General features: G+C 41.7%; 1 protein-coding gene across 3 annotated transcripts in view; it reads left to right on the top strand.

Moving 5' to 3' along the window:
- Window positions 1-27,461, top strand: part of gabrb3 (gamma-aminobutyric acid type A receptor subunit beta3) — a 669,933-nt gene that overhangs the window by 182,412 nt on the left and 460,060 nt on the right. The gene's annotated exons all lie outside the window — the stretch shown is intronic.

The following is a 27,461-nucleotide window of genomic DNA, read 5'->3' as shown; positions in this document are numbered from 1 at the left end:
TACTCTTTTCCATTGGTGCTGCCTGACCTGCTGAGTTCCTCCAGCATTTTGTGCACCTTGCTTGGATTTCCAGCATCTGCAGGTTTTCTCTTGTTTGTGTTTGGACTTAATAGGCTCCTTCTAGACTGCAGCTGCAAATAAGTGCAACAGCTGAAAACGTGATTTGTAGAGTCATTGCAAGTGAGTCAGTAGGTTGTGGAATCAGTCGGAGTTATGGTGAGTGAAGTAAACCAAGCCTGCTCAGGAGCCTGGCGGCTCCATGGTAATAACTGTTATGTTTTGTAACTTCAGAACATTAAACTAATTCAAAGAAGATACAGGATTCCAAAATGCAGGTCTAACTTCAAGTTTACTCTAAGTGAGCTGCACACGTATGACATGGTAGTGTGATGACTTTATACATATAAATCAGTAATGAACTATTTAAATGTACAAGAATCAAGTAATATATATATACAATAATACTCAAATGTTATTGGAACATTAAATACACAACAATAACTTTTTGGGAAACTTGCAATGTGGCACCAAAGGCTGCTGAACCTCTTGCTCAATGGTAGTAGCACTGGGCAGTAGCTACAGGAACCTTCATCATCAGATGGGATGAGAGACCAAGAGTTCAGCCTTAGTGTATAAGATGTCTGATCAAGAGTCTGATAGCAGCAGGATAGATGTTGTACTGGCACCTGGTGCTATGTGTTCTCAGGCTTTTGTATCTTGAGCATGATAGTAGTGAGGGTTGAAGAAAGAATGTAAGGAAGAAAGAGGAGGCGTCCTTCATTAAGTTGGCTGCTTTCCCAAGGAAGCAAGAAGTGTAAGGAGTCAATGTTGGGGACACCAGTTTGATAATGGACCGGGCTAGGTTTGCAATGCTCTCCAATGTTTTATGGTCTTGGGCAGAGCTGCTGTCACACCAAGCTGTGATGCACCTGGATAGGATGCTTTCTCTGGTGTATCTATGAAAATTGGCAAGAGTAATCAGAGACATGATCACTCTCTTGTGATAGAGACCAGCAGGCACAGATGATATCCAACCTGGAAAGAATTCCATGTTTCCTCAATCTGAAGAGTCTTTTATTGCATGCAAGGAGATAATGTTAAGCCTTTACAAGACACTAGTCAGGCTGCACTTAGAGTATCATCAATAATTTTGGGTCCCATATCTCAGAATGGATGTGTTGTCATTGGAGAGAATCCAGAGGAGGTTCACAAGGATATTTCCAAGAATGAAAGATTTAACAGATGAGGAGTGTTTGGCAGCTTTGGGTCTGTACTCACTGGAATTTAGAAAAATGTATGGGGATCTCATTGAAACCTACCAAATGTTGAAAGGACTAGATAGGGTGGATGTGCAGTAGATGTTTTCTATGATGGAGGTATCCAGAAATCAAGGGCACAGCCTGAAAATTGAGGTAAGGAGGATTTTATTTTTAGCCTGGGAGTAGTAAATCTGTGGAATGCTCTGCCACAGACTGCAGTGGAGGCCAAGTCTGTGCGTATATTTAAGGTGGAAGTTGATTGTTTCCTGATCGGTCCGGGCATCATAGGATATGGCGAGAAAGCAGGTGTGTGGGGTTGACTGGGATCTGGGATCAGTCATGATGGAATGGCGGACCAGACTTGATAGGCTGAATGGCCTAATTCTGCTCCTATGACTTATGGCCTTTTGCACAATATATGCCAAATATGCCCTGTACTGAATTACAAAGGGATTAATTGCCCCACCATCCAGCTGTTGGGCAGTAACTCATGCAGGTTAATTCACCCAGGAATTATTTATTCTGTGGCAATTTATTGTGCTTGCTGTTTTGATAGCAGCCATATGAAGGATGCTACTAGTGTTGAAGGGTATTCACTGACCACCTGCCCCAATGACTCCACTGTGCAAGTTAAGCACATGTGCTCCAAACATAGCAAAAGTCTGTTCAAAATCAGATCCAGCAGTAAGCAATGTTTGTGTTCTCTTCAAAAGTCCCCCACAGCAGGGAGAGTGGGTGTTTAAGGTTGGTGAATCCCTGTGGCATGCCACATTCTCTGCCTACCATGATGGCTGGCCCTTATCACCTGAAATATACTGAAAGTCAGATGAAGTACATGAGCAAAAAGAAAGAAGTTACCCAGACAGCACATCTCTGTCCAGGCTGGCAGGGAAGAACTCATTCAACTGTGAGGGCAGGAGTTAGGACTCTGATTCCTTGTGCACGATTTGTTCTATATTTAACATTTCCTCTGTCACTCATTGTCATAGTGTTGGTTTGGTCCAATATACCACTAAAAACGACCACAATATAATATCCCAAACCAAATGTATAAATGAAGGATTCTTCATTTCATGTTCATTATCTAATATAATTATTTATTTCTTTTCTATTTGCACAGTTTGTTGTCTTTTGCACACTGGTTGAACACCCAAGTTGGTGTGGTCTTTCATTAATTCTATCACGGCTATAATTCTGTTATTGATTTAGTGAATATGCTTGAAAGAAAATGAATCTCAGGGTTGTATATGGTGGCATATATGTACTTCAATAATAACTTTACTTTGAACTTTAAAGTCAGCGCAAGAGTTAGCTAGCAAACACGAGGAAATCTGCAGATCCTGGAAATTCAAACAACACACACAAAATGCTGGTGAAATGCAGCAGGCCAGGCAGCATCTATAGGGAGAAGCACTGTTGACGTTTCGGGACAAGACCCTTTGTCAGGACTAACTGAAAGGCCCAAAAACATCGACAGTGCTTCTCCCTATAGATGATGCCTGGCCTGCTGCGTTCCACCAACATTTTGTGTGTGTTGCAAGAGTTAGTTATTTACTTTGTACAATCCCTTAAAGTCTACTCTTAGCAATGTTATACCAGAAGTAAGAGCTTAACTGTTGGAATGCTTGTCACATTCGCAGGAGCTGGGTAGGGAGACCTCCATCAGTTCTGGGTCTAAAATATCTGGTTGCAGTTTGCAACATTTTGAATTGACTGTCAAAAGTCTGTTTAGCTGACAGATGACAGTGATGGTCCTGGCAATGAAGCAGGACATAGATAGATAGATAGATAGATAGATAGATAGATACTTTATTCATCCCCATGGGGAAATTCAACTTTTTTTTTCCAATGTCCCATACACTTATTGTAGCAAAATTAATTACATACAATACTTAACTCAGTAAAAAATATGATATGCATCTAAATCACTATCTCAAAAAGCATTAATAATAGCTTTAAAAAGTTCTTAAGACCTGGCGGTTGAATTGTAAAGCCTAATGGCGTTGGGGAGTATTGACCTCTTCATCCTGTCTGAGGAGCATTGCATCGATAGTAACCTGTCGCTGAAACTGCTTCTCTGTCTCTGGATGGTGCTATGTAGAGGATGTTCAGAGTTTTCCATAATTGACCGTAGCCTACTCAGCGTCCTTCGCTCAGCTACCGATGTTAAACTCTCCAGTACTTTGCCCACGACAGAGCCCGCCTTCCTTACCAGCTTATTAAGACGTGAGGCGTCCCTCTTCTTAATGCTTCCTCCCCAACATGCCACCCCAAAGAAGAGGGCGCTCTCCACAACTGACCTATAGAACATCTTCAGCATCTCACTACAGACATTGAATGACGCCAACCTTCTAAGGAAGTACAGTCGACTCTGTGCCTTCCTGCACAAGGCATCTGTGTTGGCAGTCCAGTCTAGCTTCTCGTCTAACTGTACTCCCAGATACTTGTAGGTCTTAACCTGCTCCACACATTTCCATTAATGATCACTGGCTCCATATGAGGCCTAGATCTCCTAAAGTCCACCACCATCTCCTTGGTCTTGGTGATATTGAGACGCAGGTAGTTTGAGTTGCACCATATCACAAAGTCCTGTATCAGTTTCCTATACTCCTCCTCCTGTCCATTCCTGACACACCCCACTATGGCCGTGTCATCAGCGAACTTCTGCACATGGCAGGACTCCGAGTTATATTGGAAGTCTGATGTGTACAGGGTGAACAGGACCGGAGAGAGTACGGTTCCCTGCGGCGCTCCTGTGCTGCTGACCACCGTGTCAGACCTACAGTCTCCCAACCGCACATACTGAGGTCTATCTGTCAAGTAGTCCACTATCCAATTATTAACTATCCAATACATTGGGGATGAAATTCAACTAAGAGAGACCAGAAGGATTTTGCTCCCAAAACACATTGTTCTTTCCCCAAAGCAATCCTTCAGAATTGAAGGTTGTAGGTCGTTGCTACTTGCGTTTCACAATCCAGATGACAGTAGATCAAACTTTCACTTCAGGTCCTGACCATTGGGATGCTGTTGCTTGAATTGTAATGGTAGGTGTGAGACTGATTATAAACAAATTTGAGATCCCAATGAACGCATTTCAAATTGGACACCACTCTCACAACTGTCTCCAAGAAATAGGAGCTGGAAGAAACTATGACTGCTGGAGTCTGCTCCACCACTCAGGAAGATCATGGGGGAATAGATGTTGATCTCAATTCCATTTTCTTGTGCATCCCTTGTTGCTTTGATTCCCCTGTAATCTCTACAAACCTTCTCTCAGTGGTTACTTTATGAGGTATACTTGTACATCTGCTCATTAACGCAAGTATCTAATCAGTCAATCCAGTGGCAGCAATTCAATGCATGCAGACGCAGTCAAGAGGTTCAGTTGTCGTTCAGACCAAACATCACAATGAAGAAGAAATGTGATCTTTGTGACCTTGACCATGGAATGATTGTCGGTGCCAGATGGAGTGGTTTGATTATCTCAGAAGCTGTTGATCTTCTTCGATTTTCATCCACAATAGTCTCTAGAGTTCACAGAGAATGGTGTGAAATACACAAAAAAAAATCAGTAAGTGGCAGTTCTGTGGGCAAAAATGCTTTGTAAGTGAGAGAGATCAGAGGAGAATGTCCACACTGGTTCAAGCTGACAGGGAGATGACAGTAACTCAAATACCACACATTACAACAGTGATGTGCTGAAGAGCTTCTCTGAACGCACAATGTGTCGGACCTTGAAGTGGATGGGATACAGCAGCAGAAGACCATGAACATACACTCAGAGGCCACTTTATTAGGTACAAAAGGTACATAATAAAGTGGCCACTGAGTGTAACTCAACTGTGAGTATAGTCACAAACTCTGCTTCCATAACTCTTCAGGGCAGGGAACATGAAAGGTTAACAACCATGTGATGGAAGACACTCCTTCACATCTCCATCCTAAACAAGTGATTCCTTATTCAGAATTATACTGAGTATCACACACACACAATTCTGGAGGAGCTCAGCAGGTCAGGCGGCATCTATGGAGAGGACTGAACTGACAACGTTTCAGGGCAAGACCCTTCATCAGGATCCTTCATCTGGAATTAAAGTTCTAGGTCCCCTCATGACTAGATATATCTTCTATGCCTGGGGCTCCTACCCTTTTCCATACCACGGATCCCTACCATTAGTCAAGGGGTCCTTGGACCCTAGGCTGGGAATCCCTGCACTAAGCCCTCCATCCCACAAAGCCCTCAGAATTTACATTTCAAAGGTTATAAAGGGATGGGGATACGGCATTAAACCAGCCTTTGGCTGACTGCGTCTGCATTGTCTGTTAACAATCCATTACTCTTATACTACATTAATACCTGTTATGTCAATATCAAAGTCAATGTTGAATTTAATGTCATATGCAAAAATATATGTATGCACAGGCTTAATAAAGACCTTGCAGCAGCATCACAGCCTCACGGCATCGTGTAAGATGAATTTCTAACAGGAACATAAATTATCCCCAATTTTGACAAGAAAGAACACAATTAAGATCCATTTTGTGATACAAAGTAGTTCAAGTGGTCAGAGTGTTGCTATGCCGAGGTAGTGATTGGGGTTCTGCAGGTTGGGTCAAGAAGTGAGCGATTGAAGGGAAGTAGCTACTCCTGAAACTGGTGACATGGGATTTCAGGCCGCTGTATCACCTTCCTCTGTAAGAACATGGCATAGCTCAGATGTTGAGGATCTTCAATGATGGATGGTGCCTTCTTGTGACAGTACTCACGCATGTATTACCGATGCTGGGGAAGGTTGTGCCCGTCATATATTGGGCTAAGCTCTCTCGCCTCTGCAGCTTCATGTGTTCCCTTGCATTTGAATAGCCATACCAGACCATGATGAGAATAGTTCCACAAGTAAATCTGTGGAAATTTGCTTGTGTGTTCAGTGACATGCCGAAACCCCAAGAAAGCAAAAACCCTGGCATGCCTTCCTTAAGAAGCCATCAATGACTAAACCCAGGACAGGCCATCCGATATAGTAATGCTCAGGAATTTAACACTCCACACCCTCTCTACATCAAGCGATTTATGTAGACTGATGCATGCTTGTCCTCCTTCCCACTTCCTGTCAACAATCATCTCTTTAGCTTTACTGACATTGAGCGAGTGGTTGTTGTTGTGGCAACGCTCAAGCAGGTGTCCAATCTCACTCCACCAGTCTGACTCATCGCCACCTGTGATGCATCAAAAAAAACCACCGGTGTTATTCTTCATTCCCTGATCTCTCTTAGCCAATCGGTATACAGTCTACGTCTTGTATTTCATTTCTCCCCACAGCTCTACTTTGAATGCTGACCCCCCCCCCCCCACACACACACACACACATACATGCAAACACTGTATTCTGGAGTTCCTGAACCAAAATGTTAATTGGTTTCTCTTTCCACTAATACTGCTTGTTAGACTGAATTCTCCCATATTTCTGGCTTTGCTGCATTAATCAAATTTTTGAAATTCTTTTCATTATTAAGACCACTTTTCACTTTTCTAAACTCCACGCAGTATTGGCCCAGCCTGCTGAACCTTTCTCTTTAATACCACTGCTTCATCCTGGTGAGGATCCCTGTAAACATCCACTGAACTGCCCAACTGAATGAGTAAACCAAATCTCAGCATGTTCTTCCAGGCATGGTGCCACCAACACCTCACAGAGCTTCAACATGACTTGTCCGCTTTTTATTCCTTTCCTCTTGCAATGAAGGCCAAAATTCTACAGTCTCCAGCTGTTGGCATGAACATTGATTTCTCTAACTTCAGGCAATTTCTTCCCCTATCTCCCTTCTCTTTTTATTCCACTTCCCCCATTCTGGCTCCCCTCTTGCCCTTCTCTTTTCCACCTCTACCTATCAATTCTCTCTGGTGCCCCTCCTTCTTCCCTTTCTACCATGGTCCACTCTCCTGTCCTATCAGATTTTTTCTTCTTCAGCCCTTTGCCTTCTCCACCTATCACTTCCCAGCTTTTCACCATCTCCCCTCCCCCACCCGCTCCTCTGGTCTCACCTATTACGTGCCAGCTTGCACTCCTTCCCCTCCCAAAACCACATTATTCTGGCTTCTCCCCAATGCCTTTCCAGTCCTAATGAAGTGTCTTGGACTGAAATAGTGACTGTTTACTTCTCCCCATAAATGCTACCTGACTTGCTGAGTCTCTTCTGTTTGTGTTACTCCGGATCTTCAGCATCTCATATGTTCAAAATTCCAATTCCTTTTCTAACTACCTGCTGTGTCTGCATGCCAACTTCTTGCGCTTCATATCTGAAAACAGCCTTGCTTAGTCTTTCTCCAGCTGAATAACATTCCCCTTTTCCAATATTCCACTTCACCTACCACCCCATCAGCCTCTGCGTCCAACACATCACTCTCCGCAACTTCCATCATTTTCAACAGGACCCTATCACCAAACGTATTCTTACTTCCCCTCCACTCTCTGCTTTCTGCAGGATTGCTCCCTCTGTGATTCCCTTGTCCATTTATCCTTCCCACTAATCTCCCTCCTGGCACTATCCCTGAAAGCAGAAGAAGTGCGACAGCTGCCCACTCCCCTCCATTCAGGGTCTCAAAAGTCCTTCTACTTGAGGAGGCACCTCGCCTGTGAATCTGTTGCGGTCATCTATTGTATATGGCGTTCCTGATGTGGCCTCCACTTCACTGGTAAGTTCCGACCTAGATTGTAGGACCGCATTGTTGAGCATCTCTGCCCCATCCTCGAAAAGCTGGATTTCCTGGTGGCCAACCATTTTAATTCCTATCCCCATTCCTGTTCTTCCATGGCTGAAGATGGCCTCATCTTCTGCCATGATGAGCCACTCTCAGCTTGGAGGAGCAACACCTCATACTCTCTCTGGGTAGCCTCCAACTTAAGGAGGGGTCGGTAGTGCTGAGGAAACAGAGAGACTTGGATAGATTGGGGGAATGGGCGAAGAAGTGGCAAATGAATTACAATGTCGGAAAGTGTACAGTCATGCACTTTGGTAGAAGAAATAAATGGGCAGACTATTATTTAAATGGGGAGTGAATTCAAAGTTCTGAGATGCAACAGGACTTGGGAGTCCTCGTGCAGGATACCCTTAAGGTTAACCTCCAGGTTGAGTCGGTGGTGAAGAAGGCAAATGCAATGTTAGCATTCATTTCTATAGGAATAGAGTATAGGAGCAGGGATGTGATGTTGAGGCTCTATAAGGCACTGGTACGACCTCATTTGGAATACTGTGTGCAGTTTTGGGCTCCTTATTTAAGAAAGGATGTGCTGACATTGGAGAGGGTTCAGAGAAGATTCACTAGAATGATTCCGGGAATGAGAGGGTTAACATATGAGGAATGTTTGACCGCTCTTGGACTGTATTCCTTGGAGTTTAGAAGAATGAGGCGGACCTCATAGAAACATTTTGAATGTTGAAAGGCGTGGACAGAGTGGATGGGGCAAAATTGTTTCCCATGGTGGGGGAGTCTAGTACAAGAGGACATGATTTGAGGATTGCAGAGCACCCATTCAGAACAGAGATGCGAAAAAAAATTTTAGCCAGAGGGTGGTGAATCTATGGAATTTGTTGCCACGGGTGGCAGTGGAGGCCAAGTCATTGGGTGTATTTAAGGCAGAGATTGATAGGTATCTGAGTAGTCAGGGCATCAAAGGTTATGGTGAGAAAGTGGGGCAATGGGACTAAAGGGGAGATTGGATCAGCTCATGATGAAATGGCGGAGCAGACTCGATGGGCCGAATGGCCAACTTCTGCTCCTTTATCTTATGGTCTTATGGTCTTAATGGAATGAACATCAATTTCTCCAACTTCTGGTGTTTTTCCCTTCTCCCCTTCCCTCTTCTTCAATTTCCTACTCTGACCTCTTACCTCTTCCTCTTAGCTGCCTATCACCTCTCCCTGGTGCTCTCCTCCTTCTCTTTCTCCCATAGTCCACTCTCCTCAAGCCTTCTTCTCAAGCCCTCTATCCTTTCCAATTATCGCGTCATAGTTTCTTACTTCATCCCCACCTCTTCCCCCCTCCCCCACCGCCTATCACCTTCTAGCTCATCCTCCTTCCCCCCCCCCCACCATCTTCTTATTCTGGCATCATACCCCTTCCTTTGATGAAGGGTCTGGCCGAAATGTTGACTGTTTGTTCACCTTCATAAATGCTACCTGAATTGCTGTGTTCCTCCAGCATTTTGTGTGTGTTCCACTTTTCCATTCTTCCAAATAGATTAAACATTACATGATATTCATCTGGCATGTTTTTGCCAATGACTTTGACTAAATATATGTGTATAGGTTCTGTCACCTCCTCATGACTTACTGTACTGTGCAGAAGTCTTAGGCATACATATATAGCTTGGGCGCCAAAGACTTTTGTACAGTACTGTATTATTATGTCTTTCCAGTTTCCAAATAACACTCAATACTACTGAGCCAATAAAAAGCTAAGTATTCTTAGTTCTGTTTCCCAACCACCATTCTATTTTAACCAATATATAGTCCTGTGTAAAAGTTGGAGATGCTATATATACATACATACATAAATATTTATATATACCTGAGACTTTTGTGCAGTACTGTACTCTTCCACCTCATCAACAAATAGGGATGCAATGCTTTAGTCACTTATATAATATATTTGACAATATGGTAACTATTGAAGCAAACTGAAAGATCACAGTTTGAAGTAACGAGCGATTTACTAAAAAAAACTGATGTGCACCATGTCATAAAGACACGGCACTTAACGATGATGACTGCTGTAAGGGGAAAGAATGAACATGGTTATTAACTAATAAATATGGATGCAGGCTGTGTTAAGATAGCAACAGGAAAGCACAGCCAAAACCTAATCTACCTGAGCATGAATGTGGTACAGCCTTCATATTCTCAGTGTAAAAGATTACTAGCAAAATTACATTGTGGTGGCAGGAAGACTTAATTAAGTTACAGACTAGGTCCTGATTACAGAATAAAAAAGATTATCCACAGATCTAATACTAAATCCAGTTTTCTATTATAGCGATGGGTGCATGCTATAACACAATTGGTGAAATTCCTGAAACATGGGTGTCATCGTTGCTGCATTCCATGTCTGTGCTTCCCTGTTACCATCTTAACACAATCTACATGCATATTTACTAGTTGTTAACCCACGTTTCCCATGAGATAACAGATAATCACGATCCCTGTGTCTATTATCAGGATATCAAATATAGCCCATTACTTTTCTTAAGCTTTCTTACTTTTAGGGTCATTGACTACAACACATAAAAGGCCATTTTGCCCAACTGGACCATGACAACTAAGAACCAAGATCCTCATTTTAGCTAGTTCCATTTGCCTGCATTTGGCCAGTATCCCTCTAAACATTTCCTGTCCATTAACCTGTCCAAGTACCTTTTAAAAGTTGTTAATGTACCTTCCTCAACCACTACCTCAGGCAGCTCATTCCATATACAGTACTGTACAAACACCTTAGGTATATATATAGCTTGGATGCATAAGACTTTTGCATAGTACTGTATTTGTCAGCGTGGAGTGGAGAACGAGTTTGTAGATCTGGCAGGAGGAAAGGATGTTGGGAATGGCAAGGGTGAGCGCAATGGGAGGGGTGTGGGATGAGTGGCAAAGAAAGAGCTCCAGTGATGTCGGCATGGTATGGGAGCAGACACCCACAACCCTGAGATACCAGGCAGGGTCACTTGATTCCAAACAATTGGTTTATTGATCATTATGGAGTGTCTCTCGTGCTTCCCACTCCCTCCCCTCTCCTTTCCCTGTCCCTCCCCCTCTCTTCCCTCTCCCTTCCCCTTTTCCCAACTCCGACTACCCTCTCCCTGCCCCCTTCCCACTCTCAGTCCACAATAAAGACCCATATCAGAATCAGGCTTATTGTTATTCATCTATGTCATGATTTTTTTGCAGCAATAGAATGCAAAACATTAAATTACTCTAGCAATGTGCAAAAGTCCTAGGCAACCCTACTTATATATAGAGATATATATAGTATGTGCCTAAGACTTTTGCACAGTACTATTCTTTTGCCAAACTGTCAAAAATAATTGATGTAAGATCTTGATTTAACCTACCATTATTTCTTGACTTACCGTGTCTTGGTTTATGACTTGCTGACATCCACATGTAAACCACAATCCAATCTTGACATTTTTATGTTAACTTTAGTTCACCTTCCTAAGCCATGCTGATCTGTACAGGGAACACATGAAGATGAATTTCAAATGAGAGGAATCAGAAGGCATTTGCTTCACAAAGCCATTGCTCTTTCCTTAGGCAATCCCTCAGCGAGTCAGCAGGCTGATACAGCAAGTAATTATGGGTGTAGTTTGCTGGGATTTCTTGCAAGAGGCATGGACTAAATAAGTAGGAAACACACATTGCAACTCTACAGGGCAAAAGTGAGACATCATCAGGAGAACTGCTTGCAGTCTTGATCTTGAAATGGAATGAACATCAAATTCTCAAACATTTGTACTCTCTTTCCTTTTTTATTTTCTCTCTCCTCCTGATCCACCTGCCCCATTTACCCTATCTCTTCTCTCCTATCCTTTCTATTTGCCCATCATTCAAATACTCCTCCCACTGGTTCCACTTCTCACCTCCTTCTCACTATTCCATGCTCCACCATCCTCTCCTATCAGATTCCATCTCCCTCAGCCCTTTGTTACTTCCACCTATCACCTCCCAGCTTCTGACATTATTCTCACTTGCCCCTCTCCCACATCTGCCTTTAACTCCCACTCACCTAGGCCCACCTATCACCTGCTATCTCTTGTTCAAAACATCTCTCTCCATCTTTCTATGCTACCTCCCCTCTTTCTTTCCAGCCTAATGAAGGGTCTCAACACCAACAATGACCTTTTCCCTCCGTAGATGTTACCTGATCCATTATGCTCCTCCAGCACTGCATCTGTTGCTCCAGATTCCCAGTATCTGCAGTTTCTTGAGATTCAGCTTTGATCTCCCTGTCTAAGAAAGGATATATTTGTATTGAAAGCAGTTTGGAAAATGCCCACTGCATTAATATTCACATTGCATGGAAGGTGACCGTCTGACCCATTGAGTCTTTACTCTCAATGCATTCTTCCATTTAACACGCACACAATGCTGGAGGAACTCACCAGGCCAGGCAGCACCTGTTGAGAGGAATGAACAGTCCGTCTTACTGGGTCCTGATGAAGGATCTTTGCCCAAAATGTAGTGTTTATTCCTCTCCACAGATGTTGCCTCTCCCGCTGAGTCCTTCCAGCATTTTATGTGTGTTACTCTAGATTTCCCGCAGCTTCAGAGTCTCTTGTGTTTATCACTTGCCTCCCTACAATCTATTCTAGCTCATTTTCCCGGCAATGCTACCGGTTTGCTCCCAGTTGGTTCCATTAGGAATAATGGAATGATTATTGATGACAGATGGGCCAGTTTGAGTATCTAAAATATGGCTGATTACTTGGGGCTTTCATGCACAACAGGCTCTAGCGTTTACAGAGATGGTGCAAAAAACAAAACAAAAAATCCAGTGAACGGCAGTTCTGTGGGAGAAAGCCACTTGTTAATGAGAGGGATCAGAGGAGAATGGCCAGATTTGTTCAAGCTGACAGGGAAGCAACAGCAACACAAATAGCCACACGTTACAACAGTGGTGTGCAGAAAAGCAACTCTGAATGCACAACACATCGATCCTTGAAGTGAATAGGCTGCAGCGGTAGCAGAAGACCATGGACAGCCACTTAGTAACCATGTAATTATGCTCAGGAAGTTGTATGAAAGCAGCATCTGACATCAAGGGCCCCCATCATCCTGGTCATGCTCTCTTCTCACTGCTGCAATCAGGAGCCTCAGGACACGCATTACCAGGTTGAGGAATAGTTATACCCCTCAACCATCAGCTCTTGAAACGGGATAATTTCACCCACACCCATCACTGAAATCATCCCATAACCTATGGGTTCAGTTTCACGGAGTCTTCCTCACAGGTGCTCAATACTTATTGCTTATTTATTAATTATTATGATTATTTATTTTTTTCTCAGTTCAAGCTGGTAAAATCTGGGGTACAGGCATAGCCAAGCATGCTTATTTCTCAATTGCTGGGAACCATTACTATTATTATTTCCTTTTTTTTCTCTTTTTCTATTTGCACAGTTGTCTTTAGCACATTGTTCGATAGTCCATCCTGTTGGGTGCCGTTTTCTACTGTGTTTCTTGTATTTACTATGAATACCTGCAAGAAAATGAATCTCAGGGTTGTATATGCGACATATATGTACTTTGATTATAAATTTACTTTGATTTATATCCCACGTCTGTGTATAATAATTTTACAAAAACAAGCAGAAAATCTCTTGACCCTTGAGGGACTGGGTGTACTGAAATTTTAGTGATTTTGTGCTTAAATCTAAAGAAAAAAAAACTGTTGGAGGAAATAACCAGCACAGGCAGCATCTATCTAGGGAAATGGGTTGTCGATGTTTTAGGTTGAGTCACTTCATTTGGCCTTGCGTCTCTTGGGCGCAATGTATGTGGACTTGGAACCCCAGAGAGATGGAACTTTCTATTCCATAAGGCCTGGGTGAGCTGTTTGAAAGTCATTATGTATGGGATAACGTCTGGAGCTCAAATGCTTCAATGAAGAGCAAAGAACTGGTGCCAGATTGGAAAGAGGAATAAAGTGCCTTCGGCACAATCTAGCACAGAAGCTAGTGTAAATAACATATTGGATATTCATTCAGAGTGAAATTTGTGGCAAGGATATTAATTTGTCACAACGAATAGTTTAACTCTCACTAAATGTTTGGACATGTATTGAACAGTGTAACTAATGTTCCAGTACATTTTGCAATGCTACACCACTTATGTCGGTTGTCTCCTGAGGCAGTTAGTGTTTCTGAGTCTTGCTGGTCTGCTTCATAGCATTGACATTGTATAGATTTGTCTTCAACCATTTCTCTCCATTTAAAAACTGGCATGTTGCTTGCTGTAATATTAATTCTTCATATCAAACGGCAAATTATATTAAAATGAGAGCCCTGAACACCTTTTATATTTCAACATCTAACAGGAACTATGATTGTTGCATCTTCTGCAATATGGATAAAAGATGTCACATGCCATGGAAGGAGATGTTAGAGGAAGTGAAGGAAGATGGGTACAATTACAAAATTTATTTAGCAATACACTGTGGAGTAGGCCCCTCCAGCCCTTCGAGCCTCACTGCCCCAACAACCCTTGGCAACCGCAATTTAACCCTCACCTAATCACAGAACAATGCACAATGACCAATGATCTTACCCAGTACATCTTTGGAATGGAAGGAAACCAAAGCACCCAGGGGAATCCCATGCATTCCACGAGGAGGACGTACAGAGATTCCTTAAAGACGGCGCTGGAATTGAACTCCAAACTCTGATACCCAGAGCTGTAATAGCGTCACATAAACTACAATGCTTCTGTGGTGCCCAAAGATATTTAGAACAGATGCGTAGATAGGGAAGATTTTGAGGGATATGGTCCAAAAATGGGGAAATGGACCTGGCTCAAGCAGGCAATTTGGCTGGTGTAGACAAGTTGGGTTGAAGTGTTCTATGACTCTGTAACGTATCTCCAGTTGTATACTTTGTGTGTGTATCAGGAAGATTTTGAGTAGATTAAAATAAATTCTCTAAAATTCTTATCAACAGTGGGGGGAAAAAAGTTGTTGCACTAATAAGTCTGGCAGTGTGTGGGCGTGATTACATTCTCATTAATGTCAATGCTCCATGGCCTCTTCCCACATTCTAATCTTGATTATTACTGTGGGAATTCTAATTAGATTCCAGAATAGTTCTCATAAACTGGAATGTTGAAAGGAGAGAGAGCAAAAAGAGGGAACAATAAATCAATTCGGCATCAGTAGCAGGGAACATACTGGAATTTATTTTTTAAAAGCAACAACAGAGCATTTCAAAAATAGTAACATCTTCAAGCAGAGTCAACAAGAAGAGTCAAAGGAGAAATCATGGGATCTTTTTTGACATTATAACTCACACCTCTAACCCCTTAATCTAAAAATGTTTTCTTATCATTGACATGTCTGTTAAGGAAGGTTCCTCACTATCTTCTCTGTCTATGACACTCATAATTTTTGTCCAGTACTGTGCAAAAGTCTAAGGCACATATATACTGTAAAGCTAGGGTTCCTAACACTTTTGTACAGTACTATAGTGACTCTATGTATTGCACTATGCTGCTAACACCAAACAAAAAACAAATTTCATGACATATGTGAGTGAGGATAAACCTGATTCTGATATGGGTCTTTATTGTGGACTGAGAGGGGAAATCATAATTGGGAAACAGGGAAGAGAAAGGGGAGGGAGTGGCAAGAACCAGAGAGACATCCTGTAATGATCAATATACCAATGGTTTGGAATCAAATAAACCTGCCTTGTGTTTTAGGGCTGGGTGTGTCTGCATCCATGCCATCTCCTGACCCTGGAACTCCTTCTCTACCACATGTCCTATACCCCTCCCGCAGAGCTCCACCCTCACCATTTCCAACATCTGCTCCGGCCAGATATACAGATTTACGAACTTGCTCTCCGCTCTATGTTGACAAATACAGAACTGTGCAAAATTCTTAGGCACCTTAGCTATATATATGTGTGTGTATATATGTGTGCGCGTGCGTGCGTGTGTATGTGTGTGTGTGTGTGTGCGTGTGTGTGCCTAAGACTTTTGCACAGTACTGTATACTGTAATCAAGTCCACTCTCAGCAATCTCCCCACTCCAAGAAAATCAAGCCCATCTTATCCAGTGCCTCCGTCCTCGGGGCTAAAATGTTTGACCCCATGCATCATCCTGGTGACTCTCATTTGCAACGCTATCCTGTCCTTCCTGTAGTGTGATGCCCAAAAGAGCACTTAGCACTCCATGTAGCGTTACTAATGTTCTATGACACTGTAATATAAGCTTCATGTTCTTGTTCTTTGATTAAAATTGAAAATTTCTGTCAGCATTCTCATCCCTTGCTTCTCCTAGCCGTCTGAGTTGCACCTCATTGGGACCTTTGGACTTATCCACCTTTAAGCTTGTTATGACACCTAATACCACATCCTTTTCTGTTTGAATTTGTTCTAGGATAGAACTATTTGGGCTATGTTGCCCATTGATGCAAAAAGACGCATTTCACTCACTATATGCTCCAATGCTTCATCGAACACTACAGTGCAGCACAGGCCCTCTGGCCCACGATGTTATGCCAACCTTTTCACCTACTCTAAGATGAATCTTCCCTCTCACATAGCTCTCTATTTTTCCATCATCCACATGACCATCTAAGAGTTTCATAAATGTTCCTAATGTATCTCACTCTAGTACCACCCTTGACAGACCAACAGACAGACAGACATACTTTATTGATCCCGGGGGAAATTGTGTTTCGTTACAGCCGCACCAACCAAGAGTAGTGAAGAAATATAGCAATATAACACCATAAATAATTAAATAATAATAAGTTAATCATGCCAAGTGGAAATAAGTCCAGGACCAGCCTATTGGCTCAGGGTGTCTGACACTCCAAGGGAGGAGTTGTAAAGTTTGATGGACACAGGCAGGAATGACTTCCTATGAGGATCAGTGTTACATCTCGGTGGAATGAGTCTCTGTCTGAATGTACTCCTGTGCCTAACCAGTACATTATGGAGTGGATTGGAGACATTGTCCAAGATGGCATGCAACTTGGACAGCATCCTCTTTTCAGACACCACCGTCAGAGAGTCCAGTTCCACCCCCACAACATCACTGGCCTTATGAATGAGTTTGTTGATTCTGTTGGTGTCTGCTACCCTCAGCCTGCTGCCCCAGCACACAACAGCAAGCATGATAGCACTGGCCACCACAGACTCGTAGAACATCCTCAGCATCGTCCGGCAGATGTTAAAGGACCTCAGTCTCCTCAGGAAGTAGAGACGGCTTTGACCCTTCTTGTAGACAGCCTCAGTGTTCTTTGACCAGTCCAGTTTATTGTCAATTCATATCCCCAGGTATTTGTAATCCTCCACCATGTCCACACTGACCCCTTGGTCACTGGTGCCTTAGCCCTCCTCAGGTCCACCACCAGCTACTTAGTCTTTTTCACATTAAGCTGCAGATGATTCTGCTCACACCATGTGACAAAGCGTTTCATGCACCCAACACTTTCTGTGTAAATAACCCCCCCACCACTTTCCTCCAGTAATCTTAAAATTATGCCCCCTCGTATTAGCCATTTCTGCCATGTGGAAAATTCTCTGGCTATTCCAATCAACATGTGACAAATAAACCTAATCTCTTTCTTAGTGATATAAAACCTGCTGCCCCGTAGGTTGTGAAGGCAAGTGCATTGACACCGAGATGGCACCTTGAATATAATATGTAAAAATATGAAGCCATACACTTTGGCAGAGAAAACAATTAAAGGCAGGGTATCTTTTATATGGCAAAAGACTTAAAAGGTGTCATTGCTCTCAGGAACATGGTTGTCCTTGTGCTCAAATCACTTATTGTTAACAAGCAATTAGGAAAGCAAGGTCTTTACTGGAGGAGTATTTGAGTCTGGTCTGCCCATCTAGGAAATGATACACTTAGAGATGGAGTTCAGAGCAGGATTGCCAGGGTTCCAGTACAAGGAGAGATGAGTTATACTCCAAGGTTTAGAAGAATGCCAGATGTTCTGAATAAAATGTACCAAATGCAGCTTGGGAGGGTAGACACAGAATTAGTATTTCTCCTAACCAAGGAATCCAGATCTAGAAATTAATCTCAAGATAAAGGATCAGTTTTTCAGAAAAAGAATGCAAAAAAAAAATCTTCACTCAGACTGTAGTGAACCTAGGGAATTTACTATTGCAGATGACTGTCAGTCACTGAATATACTCAACACGTGGAAGTTTTAGATTTTAAAAAAAGAATCAGAGTTGATTGTGAAGCAGATCTGATGGGCCAAGTTCCCTAATTCTGCTCCTATATCTTATAATCTATAGCTAGTGCATGAATGTGCTACTGACTTAAAGCAGCAACTTTTTCCATAATAAACCTTTGAGATAGTTTGAGGGGCTCCTTCTTCTATTTCTTATATACCTATACATGCAAAAAGGACGGAAGTCAAATCCAAGTTTTGCTTTAACATCGTGGCGTCTCTCAAAGAGTCTTTTTCTCTCTCTATCCCTTTTCTGTTCCATGTACTTCCAGTAGAGGGAGTGCAAAGTCTCTGAATTGCAGTCCCTCAGTTCCAGGTTAAAGATGAAGCGGGTGATGATTAACAGCAAAATATTGCAGCACGGTAGCAAAGCTATCTGGACAGTATACTGTCACACTTTCAATAGCTGCTGTCCTCATTCCAAACAATTAAAATTATTGCTGCAATTTATTGTAAAGAGATAGTGCAATACTATCTTGTTTTCATGTTCTTCATGAAAATTTGTTTTATGTCGTCATATAACTTAAAGCAGTTAATGAAAATGTTTTCTCTGAAACCCCACTATAAATAATGTTTATCCATCTATCTGCTTCCAGCAGCAACATTTTAATGAAATAACTTTGCTGATTTTGCATGAAAATAGATTATATCCTCTATTTAGAATGCATTGACCATAAATATGTTATGACATGTATACAGATATAAACTGGGAATTTTAAAATTACAGATATCAATTATCATACATATCGTAATTACACTGTGGTTCATCTGTGCATTCAAATAAACAAGCTCATCACTACTGAAAGTCTGCCATCATGCAGAACGTCAGGTGTCTGAAACAGCAAACTTTGGTTCCTCACCCGCCCAGTCTCCCCCTATAACCCAGTTCTCTGAGTCCTGCCAACATCTTTGTACATCTTTTCTTCATTCTCTCCAGCTTGGTGGCATCTTTCCTACAGCAGGGTGATCAAATCTAAACACAAATACACTAAATGGGGCCTCGCCAACATCTTATACAACTGCAACGTAACATCAAGCATCAAATAACATAACATAACATCAAATAAATCTAGGCACAGTGCCTTGAGTGATGAAGGTCAGCAGGCCAAAAGCCCTTCTCGCCACTTTGTCATCCTATGCCACCACTTTGAGGGCACAGCCCCTGTATAGTATCTGACAGGGTATCTTTCAGATTGGCTCTGTGACTTTCCATTCCCGGTCATGAGTCAGTGTGGTCTAAAGATTCCAACAGAATGTTAAACCTCCATCAGTGAAGGCTGAATGTTTATTTCTAGGGTTGATCAGTTGAATGCAGAGAGACCTCTCAACTGATTTTATCCTCATGGATAGCTTGAGCTGACCTTGATTCTCCACTTGAAATGTTTCTATCATTTACTCCTTCACAAAACGTAGATAAACACTCAGTGGCCACTTTATTAGGTACACCTGTACACCTGCTGATTAATGCAAATATCTTATCAGATAATCACATGGTAACAACTCAGTGCAGAAAAACATGCAGACTTCGTCAAGAGGTTCATTTGTTGTTCAGATAAACATCAGAATGGGGAAGAAGTGCAATCTAAGGGAATTTGATTGTAGAGTCATTGCTGGTGTCAGATAGGGTGGCTTGAGTATCTCAGAAGCTGCTGATCTCCTGGGATTTTCACACAAAACAGTCTATCGTGATTACAGAGAATGGCGCAAAAAGCCAAAAAAACCTAGTGTGTGACAGTTCTGTGGGTGAAAACACCTTGTTAATGAGAGGGGTCAGAGGAGAATGGCTAGACTGGTTCAAGCTGACACATTACAACAGTGGTGTGCAGAAGAGCATTTCTGAATGCACAACACATTGAAACGAAGTGGATGGGCTACAGCAGCAGAAGACCAAGAGGTAACTAATAAAATGGCCGCTGAGGGTAGTTGAGCATGGTTGGCTTTTATTGTCAGTTTCTAAATGCCTCTAAATTGAGATGAGGGTTTAAAACATTTGAACGGTCTGGAGTCAGATCAAGACCAAGGAGGCCAGACTATTTTTCCCTTGTAATAATAATGAAGCAGATATTTTATTTTCAGCAGCCCGTGGTTATTTTCACAGAAACTGGCTTGAACTGGAAACTGAATTTAGTCGCTTTAATTGAAGTTCCCCAGCTGAAATTTTACCATGTCGCCAGATCAATGGTCCAGGAAACTGGCTGTTCATTGGTAGCCTAAACCTATACTATAATGCCTCTAGATTACCTTCTTCATGATGGGCAATAGGGCTTGTAATTAAAGGTTCCCTGTGTAGATGTAGTTGTTTAAATATCCCCCAATGGACATTTTGCTATTAATTCTTTTTGTGATAGATGTGTGCTGACATAGGTTAATTTCAAAAACAAAATTTAATGCTACAGAGTTGTGTTTCTTTTAACATGACAAGTGATGACCGTGAGCTCTCAGCATGTCTTCTTCAATTCTGTGGTTAGGGCATCAACCAGCTGCCCCTCCTAAGTCCCACTTGGCTTACAATATAGAATTGCTCCGTCTGCCTTCGCAGTGGCTCAGAGACAATTCAGCAGCTTCAGTGCTTCAGACGTACACAGACCCCTCAAGTGCTCAGGTGGGTGAAATCCTGAATGATATCACTGCAGCAGACTGTGTGAAGAAAGCCACCTGGGCATAGGACCTCCAGTGCCTTCGAGGCTTCTGAAGCATTGACATTTGTCTCTTCGCATGTCATCACATTATCAAGGGTCACTTCCCTCCGTCCAACAATCTCTTTGACACCCCCTCCTCCACCATCTGCTAGGAGGTACTTAAGCATTAGGACGAGGACTGTTAGGATGGGAAACCACTTCTTCCCCCAGGCTTTGATGTTATATTTTGTTGCTTCAAAATATTAAAGTAATTCAAAGGAACACAAGAGGGCTGAGAGATGTGAACCTCAGTTTGCACACATATATCCCTTGGTAGCGTCGTGACATATGCAATTCACTTATTTTTACATATAACCTGTAATAAATTATTTAACCAAACCAAGAATACTTAATCAACAAGATTACTCAAATATTAGTGAAATATTAGATACAAGACATGAGAGATTAATGAACTTCCTACCACTAACCAGGTCCCATCATGTGTGAAGCAGCAGAAACATTATACCGTTTACTTTTTAACTTGTGTCATAAATACACCTGATGCAAATTTTAATCTTTTGGAGTATATTTTATTATTTGATCACCAATTTGTGGTGAGATTACTTTATATGAAAAGTGTGTAAGCTACATGCACTGTGCTGTGCACCTTAGTCTGGAGGATCGTTGTTTCGTTTGGTAGTATACATGCATACAGATGAATGGCAATAAACTTGAACTTGAAATCTCTACAGAAATCATTCTCTTCACAAAGCCCAGAATTTGCACTGAATAGTTCAGTGCCTACAGTTGACTGCTCATGAAATGTATCCTTACCTATAATGGTTCCCTAATCCACTATGAATCAAATTATTGATGAAAGTAGTGTTTTGCCTCCGGTCATAAGTCAGAACCCAGAGCTGATCACTCCCTGGTCAGTAAGCAGGGTCCTGTTCAAGCAGAAAGAGCTGCCAAACCAAAGTGAAATGCTTTTATTGTGCTGCTTGCAGACTAGTGTAGAAGTAAGAGGATGAAGCTTAATAAGCCTTGTGCCAGAAGACTGTGAGTTCAAGTTCCAATCTAGAAACTGGAGCATCTTAATCCCATGACAGCCTGCAGGATGTGTATTAATCAGAATCAGGTTTATTATCACCGGCATGTGACGTGAAATTTGTTAACTTAGCAGCAGTTCAATGCAATCGATAATCTAGCAGAGAAAAAAAAATAAAATAAATAAAATAAAAATAATAATAATAAATAAAATTACAAAATAATAATAAATAAACAATTACATATATTGAATAGATTTTAAAATGTGCAAAAACAGAAATATTGTATATTAAAAATAAGTGAGGTGGTGTACAAAAATTCAAAGTCCACTTAGGAATAGGATGGCAGAGGGGAAGGAGCTGTTCCTGAATCGTTAAGTGTGTGCGTTCAGGCTTTTGTACCTCCTACCTGATGGTAACGGTGAGAAAAGGGCATGCCCTGGGTGCTGGAGGTCCTTAATAATGAACGCTGCCTTTCTAAGACACCGGTCCCTGAAGATGTCCTTGGTACTTTGTAGGCTATTGTCCAATATGGAGCTGACTAAATTTACAATCTTCTGCAGCTTCTTTTGGTCCTGTGCAGTAGCCCCTCCATAGCTCTCCACAGTATCTGTTGACATGCCAAATTGCTTCAAACTCCTAATAAAGTATTGCCGCTGTCTTGCCTTCTTTATAACTACATCAATATGTTGGGACCAGGTTAGATCCTCAGAGATCTTGATAGCCAGGAACTTGAAGCTGCTCACTCTCTCCACTTCTGATCCCACTATGAGGATTGGTACGTGTTCCTTCGTCTTACCCTTCCTGAAGTCCACAATCAGCTCTTTCGTCGTACTGACATTGAGTGCCAGGTTGTTGCCGCAGCAACACTCCACTAGTTGGCATATCTCACTCCTGTATGCCCTCTCGTCACCACCTGAGATTCTACTAACAATTTTAGTGTTACTGACTATTTCATTGCTTAATAATTGGCTGTGGATTCTTACTCAACAAACATTTAACTGATGAAATACATTCACTAATCCTGTGATACATTTTCATGCATCAAACCTGGTCACTAATCAAGAGCTTCAACAAACTTTGGCCTTCTGATTATATTGCCATTGTGACTGGTAAAGAAGGAGGTTAACAGAGTGGGGTCGGAGGATCTTAAAAGGAAATAAAGTGATTAATGCAAACAAAATTCTGGACAAACTCAGCAGGTCAGGCAGCATCTATTGAGGCGAATTAACAGTCAACATTTTAGGCTGAGACCCTTCATCAGGACTGGAAAGGAAGGAGGAAGGTGAGGGGAGGGGATGTATAGAAGCTAGAAGGTGATAGATGAAGCTAGGTGGGTGGCAGAGGGGGGATTAAGTAAGAATCTGGGAGATGATAGGTGGAAAATGTAAAGGGGTGAAGAAGAAGGAATCTGATAGGAGAGTAGACTATGGGAAAAATGGGAAGGAGGAGGGCAGCAGGAGCAGGTGGTGGACACGTGAGAAGAGATAAGAGGGGAGGCAGAATGGGGAATGGAAGAAGAGGGAAGGGAGAAGAGGAAAAGTTACCAGAAAATAGAGAAATCTATGTTCAAGCCATCAGGTTAGAGTCTACTTCGCTGGAATACATATTTATATTAAGTTAGTAGTGCAAAAAGGGAAAAAAATATGAGATAGTGTTCATGAGTTCCTTCATTGTCTGTTCAGAGATCTGATGGTGGAAAGGAAGAAGCTCTTCCTAAAATGTTTAGTGTGTGTCTTCAGGTTTCTATGCCTCTTCCCTGATGATAGCAATGAGGAGAGGGCATGTCCTGAGTGATGGGGGTTCTTAAAGATGGATGCCGCCTTTCTAAGCAGTGCCTTTTGAAGATGTCCTTGAGGACAGAGAGGCTAGTGCCCATGATGAAGCTGGCTAAGTTTGCAATCCTCTGCATGTTTTTCCAACCCTCTACAGTGGCCCTTCATACAAGATGGTGACGTAACCAGTCAAAATGCCCTTCATGGCTCATCTGTAGAGGTTTGCTAGTCTTTGGTGACATTTCAAGTCTATAAAGATAGGCAGATCATAAAAAGAGAGGTGCATGGTGAGTTTTGAAAGAGGCGCTACTGCACCAGTCAAAGGATTAGAGGAATCAATAAGAGGATAGAAATAATATGAGTGTAAAATTGGTCCTTGGTATGTGTTGCATTATTTGGAATTTTTTAAAAAGGGGAGAAAATTCTTACAGCATTTTTATCTTGTGGAGTTTTAATTCTTCTGTTAAATGGTTGAAGGTAGATCAACCAAGTTCACATGGAGAAATGACTGAAGTATTCATTGATGACTATTTCTCTATTTAATGTGTCAACAGAAGCATTGGAACAGAGATGTCATTAGAGTTATTTGTGCTAGGCATTATATTTGATCTCCATACTGAAGAACACCCGTGCTTCATTCTTTGGTTACTATTAAATTATTGAGGTGATTAGTACTGCTGGCACTTAGTTTCAGCAGACCTGACGAAGGAAATGCTTGGGGAAACTAGAAAAACAGATCCATTTTAAATGAAGGCTGAAGAACAAGCAAGCCTTCTTAACAAAGTGAGGAACAAAGGCAGAGTGAAACCTATTCAGGTAAGTTTCATAGATAAGGTTAAAATGAATGAATTAAACTAAAGCCAATATTAATATGGTCTGGGTAGAATTGATATAAAAATAGTGGGTAATTGTAAGAGCAAAATCAAGATATTTTTGTATATATTAGAAATCGAAAACTCAAAATTAAAAAAAAATCAATAGATTATTTTTCTTGTTTGAAGATTACAATCATAATCGATGAACCATACGAATTTTGTGAATCAATTTTAATATCAGATTTTTTTTCTCTAAAATTAGTGGAAGGGGGGCAGCTAAGGGAATGGTTTTAATTAATCAAGCTGAATTTAAGAGTGATATTGCCACCAAAGCTGACAACACCTCCTCAGGAAAGGACATGTTTTCATCCTGGACTCATATTTTCTTCGACATCTGTTTTTTTCATATATTAAAGGGGGTTTCCTGCAATTCCAATTTTTGAAGTAAAGAAGTAATGAGACCTTGAAAATTACAGGGCTGTGAATATGACTTTGGTAGTCAGAGAGCTATCATACAGCTGGTGCTTGAGGACTATACTGATTTACCTTCCTGCTGTCAGGAATATATTGAAGCTATATTACTGACTTAGAGTTCCTTAAAGAACAGACCAGCATAACAGAGGAAAATACTTATATTGCTCTATAAAGTATTTGGTATTTTACAATAGGACTGGCAATTAGATAAACTATGCAGCTTGGTAGAATAAGATGACACAATTACATTCAATATATATATGGTTAAATTGATAGAAGTAAAGGATTGCTCTGAATGAGAGGAGATGTGATTGGGACCGGTTACAAGTGGATTTCTGCAGAACTATTTGTTGCAATCATTTTTGTTCAGTTTCCTTGATTATATAAGAGGACATAAATGGAACTGTTCCTGAATTTATGGATGAGGTTTAATAAATTCAATTTTCCCAGTAACAACAGGGCCACCAAGAGTATGAAGGGCCTGGATGGGGTAGAATTTTTATGCAGTGTTTCCAAGTCAGTTTCCTCACAAAATTGAAAGGAATCTGCTCGGGAAGGAATGATACTAGGTCTCATGGATACTCCAGGCAACTCGTGGATAGATTCTCATGGATAGTCAACATGGCTTTGTGAAGGGAAGATCGTGCCTCACAAGCCTGATTGAGTTTTTTGAAGAGGAAACAAAAGAAATTGATGAGGTTAGGGCAGTGCATGTGGTCTACATGGACTTTAGCAAAGCATTTGACAAGGTCCTTCATGAGAGACTCATCCAGAAAGTCATGAGGCATGGGATAAGTGGAACCTTGGCTGTTTGGATAAAAAATTGGCTTAAAGGAAGAAAGCAGAGGGTAGTTGTGGCAGGAAAGTATTCTGCCTGGAGGTCAGTGACTAGTGGAATGCTGCAGGGTTCTGTCCTGGGACCCCTGCTATTTGTGATTTTTATAAATGACCTGGATGTAGAGGCGGAAGGATGGGTGAATAAGTTTGCGGATGACACGAAGATTGGAGGAGTTGTGGATGGAGCTGTAGGTGGTCGAAGGCTACACGAGGAAATAGACAGGCTGCATAGTTGGGCAGAAAAATGGCAGATGGAGTTCAATCCGGACAAGTGTGAGGTGATGCATTTTGGAAGGACAAACCAGAAGACTGAGTACAGGATTATTGGTCAATTACTTAAGAGTGTGGATGAATAAAGGGACCTTGGGGTTCAAATCCATACATCCCTCAAGGTCTCTGTGCAGGTTGATACGGTAGTTAAGGAGGCCTATGGGATGCTAGGCTTCATTTACAGGGGGATTGAGTTCAAAAGTAGAGAGGTCATGTTGCAACTCTACAAATCTCTGGTGAGACCACGCTTAGAGTATTCATCCAGTCCTGATAGATGAGCAATAGTCAGCATGTGTAAGGATGTCATATCTGATAAATTGTTTGGAGCTTTTGAAGAGTTAACTGAGGAGATAGATGGAGCTAAGGCAGTAAATGTTGTCTATATAGATTTTAATAAGACCTTTGACAATTTCCTACATAGCAGGCTGGTTTGGAAGATTAGGCCACATGGGATTCAGGAGGAACTAGCGAGGTGTATTCAGAATTGGTTCGATGACACGAAGCAGAGATTATCTGACTGGGGTTCTAAGTCAAATGAGATGCCTCAGGGGTCAGAATTGGGTCCTCTGTTACTCAATGTTTTTCACCATGGTTTGAGTCTTATGCCCTGGCTTCCCGCTATTTCATTGGCTGGTGCAATCCTGCAAATAAACAGTATTTTAAAAAATTATTTTCTTTGATCCATTACCCAATGAAACAAACAGCCAATCTGGTCATTTTGGAAATATTACTGTCTGTTCAGAGTACATATGAGTAATTTCAATATTCTATGGTCTTCTTGAACTTGACTACTTGGCTTAGAGAGTCAGAGACACCTCTCCAAAAGGGACTATATTTGCCAAGAGAGAGAAAAAATCTATAGCACAAGACATTCCGCAGAATGCTGGAATCCAGAACAACACACAAAATGCTGGAGGAGCTCAGCATCTATCAGGACCTGATGAAAGGTCTTGGCCTGACATCATAGGCTGTTTGCTTCCCTGCATAGATGCTGCCTGACCTGCTGTGTTCCTCGAGCATTTTGGGCAAAGATGCACAAAAGTCATCTAAAATATGGCTTATCATGATTGCGGACCACAATTCTCTGTGACTTTGAACTGAGAAGCCCGCCACACATCTTGGTTGTAGCTTATAAATGATACAGCAGCTACTCAATAGGTTCTGTGAGGAAAATCATTAGGGGCCACATTATGAGTCACACTGTTCATTAAAGTTGGAGACTGCGCTTGCTTGTACTGTTGGTTGTGCTGTCACTACTTTGAGATAGAAAGAAAGAACTTGGTCAGTTTCAGTGCTCAGAAGTGCTTGTGATGGGCAAAAGAGGCCGGGACAGCATTGGTCAGATTTCTTTAAGTCTCATTTCTGGGCAGCACAGTAAACATCAGTTGTAGCTATAACAT

The sequence above is a fragment of the Hemitrygon akajei genome, chromosome 4, assembly GCF_048418815.1.
Source record: "Hemitrygon akajei chromosome 4, sHemAka1.3, whole genome shotgun sequence".
Taxonomy (NCBI): Eukaryota; Metazoa; Chordata; class Chondrichthyes; order Myliobatiformes; family Dasyatidae; genus Hemitrygon; species Hemitrygon akajei.
The sequence above is the reverse complement of the archived record's forward strand: the minus strand, read 5'-3'. Positions and strand labels throughout refer to the sequence as shown.